This window comes from Lissotriton vulgaris, chromosome 1_1 (genome assembly GCF_964263255.1).
Source record: "Lissotriton vulgaris chromosome 1_1, aLisVul1.2, whole genome shotgun sequence".
NCBI classification, from domain to species: Eukaryota; Metazoa; Chordata; class Amphibia; order Caudata; family Salamandridae; genus Lissotriton; species Lissotriton vulgaris.
This window is the reverse complement of record NC_141685.1, coordinates 516,558,880-516,572,074: the sequence shown is the minus strand read 5'-3', so window position 1 is coordinate 516,572,074 and position 13,195 is coordinate 516,558,880.

Sequence of the window (13,195 nt, the reverse complement as noted above, 5' to 3'; positions counted from 1 at the left end):
TTCCTGTACAAGTCTGATGTTCCCCGCAAGGCAGACACACTTGCCCCATTGTGCAAAGGTGCTTGCGTTAGCGATGAACAGGACATTGTGCAACAGTGCTGGTGAGAACAACAGGACTGCGCTGTATCTTGCAGACACGGCACGGTCATGCCCTTCATCCTGCAAAAGGGTAGCGCAACAGGAAGGCCTGCTGAGCTTCACTACGGAAAAACGTCATGAAAGAGGTCCCACAATCTTGACACATGATTGTTGATCACATGGGCTCACCTGAGACGCATTACCTAAAGTCCCTCAAGGGTGAGTATTGACCAGCATGAATTAGTGATAGTGTAATGAACATCTGGCTTACAATAGCTAACATGTAACGGTAATCTCAGATATGAGATCATTGTTGACATTCCTTGGCCAGCAAGGGTAAGGCTCACCCAGAGCTGATTTCACAACTTCATATGCCTACAAGTACAACTTATTGTAAATGAAAAACATATTTTATTTACAAAAATAGTTCACACTAATTAAAATCTATGCTAGACTACACTACACTTATCAAAACTTGTAATAAAATCCTACACCAAGCTAATCTAAGGCACTAACATCTACACTTATCTTGTCTAACTGTTCCTATACCTACTTCACACATACTACACAACACACAGATGACCCCCCACCCCCTATTCACCAATCACACATCTGGCATACATACACTTAATCTAAACACATACTAATTAACCTACCTAACTAAACAAGGATATATTTTTTTGTTTTAAAAAAAAAATTAACATCTTAAAAAACATTTAACATACACTATACATCAACCCCCCACCCACTCCTAATAACTTAACACTTATACTAACACTATTCCTAAGTACTACAACTATCCTAAAAACTATCTAACGATTTAAAAATGTAAACAATAACAAGGTCCGTAACTTGACAGGTGCAATTCCATGTCATGGACAACCACCACAGTTGTTCACTGTGTTCATTCCTGCTCGTCCATTTGATCAATGGTGGCCTTCATGTCGGCAACCATGGACAGCAGGGTGGCCAGCTGCAGTTGCATGCCAGCAACCTTCAATGTTAGTTCCTTTTGGACCTTTTCAACAGTTTCCATTTTGGCCTCAATATTGCCAATTTTGGCCATCAGGAGCACACCGTCTATCTCTGGGGGAGCTGCTGCATGCCCTGTTGCTGTACGTCCTACTTGCGCATAAGCCAGTTTGTGACATGGGCCCAGAATGACTCCTCAACCGCCTCTCGTTCTCAGATCCTACCGGCCACCTCCGCTCCACCAGCCTCCCACTAGCCACCATACCAAGGATTGACTGCTCCACCACTGGAGGTAGATCATCCTCCTACTTGGCCACCAAGACATGAAACACCCTTGGGGCACAACTACGACTGACCAGGACCATCTTACCTTCATTTAAGAACTGAAGACTTGCCTATTTCATGAGTAGCAGCACACCCCCTCCCTTCAGTGCCTTGAGACCCTCACACCTGAGTATGGTGCTCTATGGAGGTCTAGATGTATTGTTTGATTGTGGTCTCATTTTATGTGATGGATACTTACAGCAGCACAAGAAGTGTTACTGTGTCCCTTGCACACTGTAACACCTCATACATGTGACCCTTATATTTGAGTTCATGCATTTCCAAATGGTGCCATTGAGTCCTTGACACTTCCATGCACATGTGATGTGTAAACATGATGCAAGCAAGAATGATGCTTTTGGACTGTCTGCATACATGGCATGCATGAGGAGACATTGTAAGCATACAGACAAAGATAGTAATTGTCAGTGACGCCACCTCAGGAGTCCAGGTTTCTTCCGTCTTGTAGTTGACTAGTCCCAATACCTCCAAGGACCAACAAATGTGACAAGGATTGCAACACTTGGCACTATCTGCTGACCCCTAAAGGGACAGGGAAGTGGGGGACGGAAAGGGTAGTGGATGGGGGAAAGGAAAGCGAAAGAGAGAAACAAACAACACTGGATCTCTTCTTTGCGATGACTGTCTCTCTCTTTGAAGCACTCTGGACTTTCTCTTTACAGCCGTGATTCATAGGTTGTAGTACTGTGTTATAAAGTTTACATCAATCACTACCAACTCCTTATTGTTCTGCAGATTTCTACAACACGTACAGTAAGAAGTATTTTTGTACATACCAACTATTAGAAAGCCCAATCCTGTGCTTCTTGTGCTAGTTTATGAACATCGTTAAGCATACACCGAACTGCTTAGAAATTGTAGCACCTTTCAAAAAATAAATACACTGAGTAAATAATTGCTTTACTGTTTTTTCCAACAATTTAAAGAACTGGTTAGTTGAACTGTAAACCACACTCAACATGCAACCTTTGTCTTACCTTACACTGTTACGTGTGCATCAGTAAATGGGGTTCTGTGGAAAAGAAATAAAAGAAAGAATACAGGCCCCCTAATAACTACTGTAATGAACCATCACTTTGGTTACAACCTTACAATCAGTTTTGTGCAGTTTTAATCACTGCGTTACCACAAGATGAATGTACAGTTCTGTCACTGCTTTAAAATGTCATCCAAATTCAGTTCTAAAGATAAGAGAATAAACAATTATAATGTCCATCAAAGAGAAAATCCGACGTTTACATTTAGCCAAGGTTCGTTTTTTCAATTACAACATTGTTTTTGCCAAGGTTCGTTTTTACTTTAGCCAAGGTTTGTTTTTTCCTGGTTACTAACAATAGAATAGTCTTACTTAATCCTGTGTATTGCCGGAAGTCCGAATCCTGGGACCGGAAGGGTTGAGCAGGTCCCACTGAGAATGAGCTCCGACTCGAAAACCGGAAGTATCTTGATCTGTGCCCGACGGAGCTTGGAAACAGCCAGGGCGCTTCGAGTGTCAGGGAATCCTTCAGCTGCAAGGTTGCTCCGAGGAATGAAGCAGGCGAGTCAGGCGAGTCGCGCTGCGATCTGGAGAGCGGGCGGGGCCGGGTACTGGGAAACAAGTCCTGGAGACTCCTGAGCGACGCATAAGCTGTGAAGCGAAGCGTCTTGCCAAGGAACCGGCAAGCCTTTTATAGGCTTTTTCACACGTGTGGGGGGACGTCGGTTGAGCACACCTGCTCAACGTGCTTGCCTCATGAATATTCATAACCACCTACCGATCTTATGGAAAAAACATTGCACTGTACAAATATGATTTCCTAGGAGTATAATAATCAAGCATTGCTACCTCCAAGCACAACTTCTGCATTAACATGGTTCTTTCCTGCATTAACATGGTCCTTTCCTGAAAAATATGACCCATGCTTAAGTTTTCCTGACAGTAATGATTTCACACTCACCAGTGGCCTTAGGATTCTTGAAGGACTCCACCTCATCCCTTATGTATGGGGTGGACCACCTACAAGTGAAAGACAATATACCAGAATCTCAGCGTATGTTGCATATTTGAACACAGTACACAGATTACATGAGAGTCAGTGGTATCTTCAACATTGGCTTACGTTGCGTCCCATGAGGCAACGTGATTCATACAACAGTCTATGGCTAACTGCTTCACATGTGAAGCACACTCTACCACTGCATGTATTACACACATGTGATCCCTTGTTTGTGGTGTCACATTGAGATGGCATTTGCAAAATACCTGCACACTTGTTCCATTTAGAAACTATGTTTGCATTGTGTAGATGTATGTGATTGTGCTTTTATGGGGGACTTTGGTACAATGGTGAATGTGAACATCTGAGTATTCACAGATGTGCCAGCAGATTAATGCGTCACACACCAAAAATCGACTATCCGCCATATGTATTCAAACAATTGTAGAATTTACGTGGCCTTTTAGATAATTATGTCCTCCCCATTACACACATGGCTTATCATTTGCTTATTCACCATTCACAGATGTACTGGCACCCTTAGATGTGTCAGTGTGTCAGCTTTTCTGATATGTGCATTGTGACAAGAACTGCAAGCAACAAGCATTTACACACATACACATTGATCTGTGTGCAAGTACACCATGTACACGTGTACATGGTATTGACATTACATGCAATTTTCCAAGTCTTGTAGATGTATGCCTATTTCCCACGTGACTAAGCACAAGAGTGACGTAAAATTTAGATTGATGTTGTTGTTTCAGCACACCAAACATGTCATCGGACGTAATTTCAGCTGTATGGTGTATCCTATGTTTGGGTATGCTAACAAACCTTACTCAGCCCATGGTATGCCATCATGTATGCACATTGTTGCATAAGTGTATTGTTATTATCATGTTGTTTTCCATTCTGCACTGCATTTCACATCACAAGTAGTTAGTGTACATCCAGTCATTGTGTAGAATCCAAGTAATTAAATGTGATACTTCCTGCACACAGTCATGAAGAAGGGTTGAAGGCATTGCATGTTTTGCACTCAGTTGACACTTGTGCATCTTCGCGGCACACAGATGGTAATGTAGCACACTGTGTATATTGAAATACACATACAAACACATGTGTGGATAGATTTAGAACCACTACAAGGTTACTTGTGATGGTGGCAGACATATGCTCCTCTGAGGTGATGTCCCTGTAGAATATTACTCTATGTACAGGGCCTACAATGTGTGATGGAGGGGGGAGCATGAAGTTTGCATCCAAGTTGCTGTTGATGTTATGCAATAATTAGGATGTTTAGGCCCATTGTTAATAGGATATTGTCACTGCGTGACATATTGTATCAAGAATCCATCATGCATACATATATACCAGGATGGAACATGTTGTTCCCTTAAGCTAGCATATTTGTGCCTTTCCCTGGCCTTGACCACAAAGTGGTGTCATGCAGTAGGACAATACCTTTTGCACCCTGATGCAAGGGTGGCTGTGTTGCTTTGAAGAATTTTTTTGTACCGTATGGGATACCTTCCTGTACATCAATGGTCAGAAAGTGCATAGACATATTTCTTTGTGTGTTGCACAATGCAGCTGCACACAGGGAAATATGACATACATGGATACATGTACACTTCACTCCCTGTTGCGCCTCACTTACACCTCCCCAGGGCAGGCATGTGCTTTTTGCGCTGCCTCACACTCGTACATCTCTGGCCTTATTTTCATAGGCCTTGCGCCGCCAGAGAGTCACTTTACCACATGTTAATGAGTGATGCTGCGGCGGCACAAGGCCTTCATTACAAAGGCCCCTGGAGCAGGGACACAAGGCCATGGATGTTGGTGTGAACATGCCAAACAACACCCATTGCACGCCCATTTGACACATAACAATGCATTGAAAGTGCAGACATTTATCATGCATGATTATGCCTTAATGAGCGGCACAGTCCAGCATGATGAAGATCAGTCTTGCGTCTGCGTTACCACAACGTCAGTAGGGGCCATATGTATCAAGCCTTTTGTGAATTGCTAAGTCAGAAAATTGCAGGATTTTGCTGTTGCAGAATAGCAAACGGCCTATTTCCATGGCTTAGGATGTATGAAACATTTGTCAATTTACAAATAGCAAATTTTAGAAAATCCTTATTTTGCCATAGCATTTAGGGCATTGCAATTTTGCTATTCCTTAAATGCTATGTATGTAGTATTTTTGTGTAGCAAATTATGTTTGAGATTTTGCTAATTGACAACAACCTGTAGTTGATGGTAACTAGCATTTTTGGACAAAAATGCACAATTTCACATTTTTGAAGGTGCCAGGTGATGCACACACATGCCCATAGTGCATGTATGTGCACCATATGCACACACATATTTTTCAGGGGTGCAGCAGGGTGTCTTTGAGACACCCCTGCACCCTTGTAATAATTCACAAATAGCGATTAGCAAATAGCTGATTTGCTATTACAGTATTTTTTAAATAGTAATTCCTATGGCCCTCCTGGGCCATGGGAATGCTTTTAGAATTATCCCTTCATTACAAATTAGAAAAATGCAAAGTAGCAACTACGGAAGATTAAGGAATTCCTACAAATTAGCGGATTTTCTTCATACATACCATTTTGCTATTCATAAATAGCGATTCCATAAGAATCGCAATTTTTTATTTGGAAAAGGGTTTGTTGATAGATATGGCCCTATATCTGATGTTACAGGGGCGCAAGGGGATCATCAGTGAGGCCCCTGTGGTTTCACATTGGAATAGCTTAACCTTAGAATACAGTGGTTAATACATGAAATAAATGTATTTAGACTTACCAATTGTTCCATCAACCTCAATTCCAAGGTGGTCCAGGAGATCCTGCTCATGGTTGATGAGATCTGCCCACCGATGCTTGTACTGTCTCAGGGTCCGGTCCACTCCAAAGATTCGCAGCATCTGGTACCGGACCCTCTCCCACCTCAGCTTCCTTTCTTGGGTTGGGTAACCCAGCAGTACCCTGCCTCTACTCCCAATCATGTTCGGGAGGTAGTGGACTATCAGCCACTGTAGCCCCCCATACTCCTTCTCAGTAAGGTTCCTAGACCTGGGTGGCATTGTGACAAAGCACAAGCCACGCTGTGTGAATGCCACAAAAAATATTTTGCTTACACAGGAATCCTCCTATTACTATTAATCCAATAAACAGAACACTAATCCCCCTATTACTAACTATGAAAAACCCTAAACAGAACACTAATCCCCCTATGAAAAACTATTAAAACCCCTAAACAGACAGACACCCCTTGACACACAACACACAGTTAGACAATAAACAACACTACAGAGACTATTTGGACAGAGTTAGCAAGACACACACTGTAAAACAACTGCAGGACAGGACAAAACTCTCAAGCACTTGGCGAACACACTCCTACACCTCTCAGAGACTACAAAGGAGTGCAATAGAAAGTGAAAGTATACTATAACTTCCTGTTTGTGAGCAGGGCAGGCTGGGTACATCATTTCCTGTTCAGATGCGACTCGTTTCCGGTGATGCGTCATTTTTTGGCATGCTAATAAAACCGATTATGTTGCATCGTTAATTTGAAGCATGGTACACTGATAATACATTTTCCCTTACAGTGCGACCTGTTATCGTGGAAGCGTCATTATTGTAATGCGACTAAATCATTATTAGGTCGCATCGTTAATTTGAAGCATGGGTGACTGATGACTTTTTCCCCTGAAGGTGCGACCAGTTGTAGTAGAAGCGTCATTATTGGCATGCAAATGAAACCGAATTATGTCACATCGCTGATTTGAAGCATGGTACAGTGATGAAATACTTTCCTTTACGGTGCGACCTGTTATCGTGGAAACGTCATTATTGTAATGCGACTAAACCATTATTATGTCGCATCGTTAATTTGAAGCATGGGTGACTGATGACTTTTTCCCCCTGAAGGTGCGACCAGTTTTAGTAGAAGCGTCATTATTGGCATGCGAATAAAACCGAATTATGTTGCATCGCTGATTTGAAGCATGGTACAGTGATGAAATATTTTCCTTTACGGTGCGACCTGTTATCGTGGAAGCGTCATTATTGTCATGCGACTAAATCATTATTATGTTGCATCGTTAATTGGAAGCATGGGTGACTGATGAGATATTTCCCCCTGAAGGTGCGACCAGTTGTAGGAGATGCGTCATTATTGGCATGCGATTAAAACCTAATTATGTTGCATCGTTAATTTGAAGCATGGGTGACTGATAACATTTTCCCCTGAAGGTGCGACCAGTTGTAGGAGATGCGTCATATTGGCATGCGAATAAAACCTAATTATGTCATATCGTTAATTTGAAGCATGGGTGACTGATGACATTTTTCCCTGAAGGTGCGACCAGTTGTAGAAGATGCGTCATTATTGGCATGCGAATAAAACCTAATTATGTCGCATCGTTTATTTGTAGCATGGTATGCTACTTCCATATTTCCCCTTACGGTGCGACCAGTTATCGTAGATGCGGCATTATTGTCATGCGACCAAATCATTATTATGTGGCATGACCATCAAATTATCGGTACGCCGTGCTGAGAGGGCCTGGAGGAGAAACTATTGTCCCATCTTAAGAGCCGATTTTACCACTCTATTAGCTCAATATAAGAATGCCATCTTGGCCGCTGAAACGGCCTATTTCTCCTCCAAGATCCTCACAGCCGAGAACCAATCAAGGGAAATTTTCTCAATTGTTCAGAACCTAGCCTTCTCAGATCGTACCTCTCTTAAGCCCTCTCCTTCCCTTGCCCTCTGTCACTCTCTGAATAGCTTTTTCATTGATAAAATTGCTGCCATTAAAGCTAATATCCCTGCACCTTCCCCGTCTTTTGTTGATCCTCAGTGCCCTCCTTCCCAAGGACAATTAAACTCTCTCCCCCTTCTGACCAAGGAATCCTTCACATCCTTAATCCCCCTTGTAAAATCTGGCTCTCCCCTTGACACCTGTCCCGCTCAAATACTCCGTCACATTTACATCTCTTGCCCTGATCCTTCCCTTCACTTACTAAACAGTTCACTCTCTCAGGGGGTTGTTCCCAACCCCTTGAAATCAGCTATCATTTTACCCATTTTAAAAAAACCTGGCGCAGACCCCTCGATCCCAGCCAACTTTCGCCCCATTTCTCTCCTACCATTTCTGGCTAAGGTGCTCGAGCGCCATGTCACCAGGTCGCTGAGCACCTTTGTGGAAGAAAATGGGGTACTGGCTTCCCGCCAGGCTGGTTTTCGCCCCGCACACTCTACGGAGTCCGTAGTCCTTTCGGTCCTTGACAACCTCAGGGAGGGGAGGGACACCAATCAATTCCAAGCCCTGGTCCTCCTCGATCTCTCTGCCGCCTTCGACACGGTGGATCATACCATCTTACTCTCCCGTGTCGCGGCGGCGGGGATCGGGGGTACGGCCCTGGTTTGGTTGTCCTCCTTCCTGAGGGACCGCACCCAGGCAGTTCGCCTGGGTGACTTCACTGCGGACTTTCGGAAGGTCCTGTGCGGGGTCCCCCAAGGCTCCTCCCTTTCACCTCTTCTGTTTAATCTTTACATTTCTCCCCTCATTTTTTCTTTACAACAAATGGAGGTCACCGTATACAACTATGCGGATGACCTTCAACTTGTTTTCAATCTGTCCTCTTCTTCTGCCTCTATCTCTAATTTCCAGTCTACTATGATTTTCATCAGGGACTGGATGGATTTCAACCACCTGAAACTCAACCCTGATAAGACCGAGTTGGTGTTGACAGGTGGTTGCTCCAGTCCCTGGTCTTCACTTTTTTGGCCCCCTTCCCTTGGTCCCTCTCCGGTCCCCTCTACTTCGGTCAAAACCCTGGGTATCAAACTCAACTCTCACCTTACCCTTCACTCCCAGGTTAGTTCTGTGGTTTCTTCTTCTTTTCTGTCTCTTCGTACCATCCGCAAGGTCTCTCGATTTTTCACCTTTGAGGCCTTGAAGTTGATCGTCCTTGCGATGGTCATCTCCCGCCTGGATTATGGCAACGCCCTATATGCAGGTATACCTGCATATAGTCTCAGGCGGTTGCAGATGATCCAAAACCAGGCGGCGCGGCTGGTCTTTAACATTCCTAAATCCTCACATGTCACCCCCCTTCTGAAACTTTTACATTGGCTTCCGGTTCGGGAACGTATCCAATTCAAGCTTGCATCTATCACTTACCAGGCTCGATTGGGTACGGCCCCTGCATTTATTTCTTCGGAGATTATCCCCTACTTGCCAACTAGGGAGCTCCGATCTTCTTCTCAATCCCTCCTGATAGTTCCCCGGTTTCGCCGGAAAAAGTGGGGGGGCTCAAAATTTGCGACCCTTGCCCCAACCCTTTGGAACTCATTACCCCTTGATCTCAGATCTTTAACCCCATATTCCCAGTTTCGAAAGAAACTTAAAGCCTACTTCTTCAGCAAAATTTTCATTTAATCCTCTGTTACCCGACCTCCCTTCCTTGTCTATTGTGGAGATCTGCCAGTTACAGCGCCATGAAACCGCTGGTGTAAGAGCGCTATATAAGAATTTTTAAACTCAAACTCAAACTCATGGCTGAGTGATGACATATTTTCCCCTCAAGGTGTGACCAGTTTTAGTACATGCGACATTATTGGCATGTGTCACTATCTTCATTAATCGCGCATTGCAGTTTTTATCTGACAATGTTGTTGCATATATTTGCTGAGGTATTTTATTTTATTTTTTTACATTTTTAAAACCTTTATTTCGAAAGAGCACAGAGCTGTTCAGCCTAACATCCCGGAGGCAAAGCAGCATGGTAATAGGAGCATAATAGTGCAAAACAGGTACATCAGGACAATGCAGGTTGTTTTTAATATTTTATAACGAAGAGAAGAAGAAAAGAGAAGAAACGCCAAACGGCGCCAGAGAGTGGCAATGGGATAGAGAATGCAGCAACGTGTTGGTAGCAGGGAGGGGAGAGAGAGCAACGAATCAGTGATACAGAAGAGTGAAGGATAACAGGAGGGGATAGGAAAGACAGGATCAATCAGGTAACGTGCACAGTTGGTGTCACAGGCTACGGTGACAAACGTTCATCCAGAGAAGCAGGCTCGGGTGGCAGGCATACATCCCCCCGGTAAGAGTTCCAGGCACCCCACACTTTATTCCATTTGCGGGGTCTACCCCTGGCAACATATACCGTCTTCTCCCGGAACATACACCAATCCATGTTGGCTTTCCATTGTACCACAAGGGGAGCTGTAGTGGCACCCCACTTCTGAGCAATGTCCCGCTTGGCCACCATATTGCCTAAGGTCACCCACTGGGTCAGGGCCGTGTTATGATCAGACGGTTCCCAAATGTTGAGGAGACACCTCCGAGCCTCCGCCGTAGTCGCCACTCCAGTCACTTCACTCATAACACTGTGTATTCTTCTCCAGTAGGAGGCTATGACGGGGCATTCCCATAGGATGTGCAGGAAGGTAGCGAGGGCGCCACAGCCTCGACGACAAAGACCGTCGGGCGAGTAACCCATGTGTACAAGTCGGGGGCCAGTGACATATACCCTGTGCAAGATCTTAAATTGGACCAATCTAAGACGAGAAGAAATGGCAACCTCCTTAGGGGAGGACACTGCGCTCTGCCAATCTTCTTCGTCGATCTCCAGGCCATCTCTCACCCACTGATCACGCACTCCGAGGAGGAGGTCGGTGCAGACATTGATTAGTTTTTTGTAAGACAGCGAAATAGCACTGTCAGGCATATGGCCGTCCAACACTCTTTCCTCCAACGGAGAGCTCTCTGGAATCGCCCCCTCCGGTGGCATGGCAGAAAGCAATGCGTGCCTCAGCTGGGCATATCGGAAGAACTCCGAACCGCCCAACTGGTATTCAGTCTGCAACTGAGGGAAGGTCTTGACAACCCCTTTAGAGATCATGTCGTCCACCCTAGAGATGCCAATGAGGTCCCATTTGTCGGAGCCCTTGGTGTGCCATAACCTGCCCAAAATGTCGGAATCGTACAGAGGGGTGAATCTAGTCAGTCTGCCCTGCCATCCCTGCGCCTTGGTAATCGCCCTCCAAATGGAGACCGCCATCTTCGTTGGACCCGACATCCGCCGGTCCAGGGATCTAGAGTACAGGGCCCGGTAGTAGTTACCACCACCCAAGAGCCATCTATCCATGGCGTAGCCGGGGCTGTTCACCGGGCCATAAAACCTGTGATTGAGAGCTGCGAGCTGGGAGGCCCAGTAGTACCTACGTACATCCGGCAGAGCTTTGCCCCCCTCGTACCACGGAAGCGTGAGCTTCGTGACAGCGACACGGGGGCGACCATCCCAGAGCAAGGCTCGTTGGAGACCTTCAATCTCCCTGAAGTAGCGGGCCGGAACCGGGTCTTGGGTGTTCTGTAAGGCATAGAGAAACCTGGGCAAGGACATCATCTTGAACAGGGCCGCACGGCCGAGTAGGGAGAGCGGGAGCTTACGCCAGCTATCCACATCACGTCGGAGACGCTGGAGTGGAGGGAGCAAGTTCTGGTCGTACCGCGCCTTCGAGCTCCCAGAGATGTAGATCCCCAAGTACTTGAAACCCTGTACGGCCACCTGGATATTGCAGCCTCTGGGGAGGCGCGGTGTGTCCCCTTTCAGGACGTAAAGGGAGGACTTGGCCCAGTTGATAACCAGGCCAGAGTATCTCCCAAAAAGTCTGAGTATGTCACAAGCCACGATGAGGGACTTGAAAGGGGAAGTCAGGTAGAGCAGGATATCATCGGCATACAGGGAGATCCGGTCCTCAAAGCCAGGGGCCCAGGTGATGCCATGAAGGTCAGGGTGCGCGCGCAACATGGCCGCGAGCGGCTCGAGAGCCAGGGTAAAAAGGAGAGGCGACAGAGGACAGCCCTGTCTGGTGCCCCTGTGTAAGGCAAAGGACGACGACAGACGGCCGTTCACTAATACGTTAGCCAGTGGGCTGGCGTAGAGGAGTTTCACCCAGCTCACAAAGACCGGACCAAACCCGAGCTTAGCTAACACTGCCCAAAGGTAGTTCCACTCAAGGGAATCGAAGGCCATAGTGGCATCAAGAGAAGCTAGGACTGCCGGTTCCTCAAGGGTATGTGCCCTAGCTAGGGCACCGTGGAGTCTACGTAAGTTGAGGGCAGTGTTGCGGTGTGGAATAAAGCCCGACTGATCCATGTGCACTAAGTCGCCAATGACTCCAATCAGTCGACTGGCAAGCAGTTTGGCAAGAACCTTAGGCTCGACGTTCAGGAGAGAGATGGGGCGGTATGACCGACACACGTCCCTCGGCTTCCCTTCCTTGTGGATGACCACAATGGTGGCCAGCCTCTGGTCAAGGGGAAGAATGCCGGCGTCTCGCGCTTCCAGGAACATAGTACGCAGATACGGGGAGACTACGTCAGGTCGTATCTTGTATAGCTCGACCGGGATGCCGTTGGGACCGGGTGCCTTACCAGACCGCAACGAGCGGATCGCGAGAGCGATCTCATCGGCAGATATGTCTCTATCCAAATCGTCGCGGTCCTCCTCAGAGAGGCAGGGAAGGTCAACCGTCGAGAGAAGCTCTGTCGAGTCAGCCTCGGAGTAGTCTGATGTGGAGGTGTAGACACCCCGGAAATAGTCGGCGAAAGACTCGGCAATGGCACTGGGGTCAGTGACAGCAGTCCCATCGCCCCCCAGAATCTCCGGTACGACGCGGCTAGCCATCTCCTTCCTGTCCAACCAGGCCAGCAGCTTCCCAGCCTTGTCTCCAAGGTCATAGATACGGCCTTGTTGTTCCCTAGCCAAGGTCCGGGCGGCATT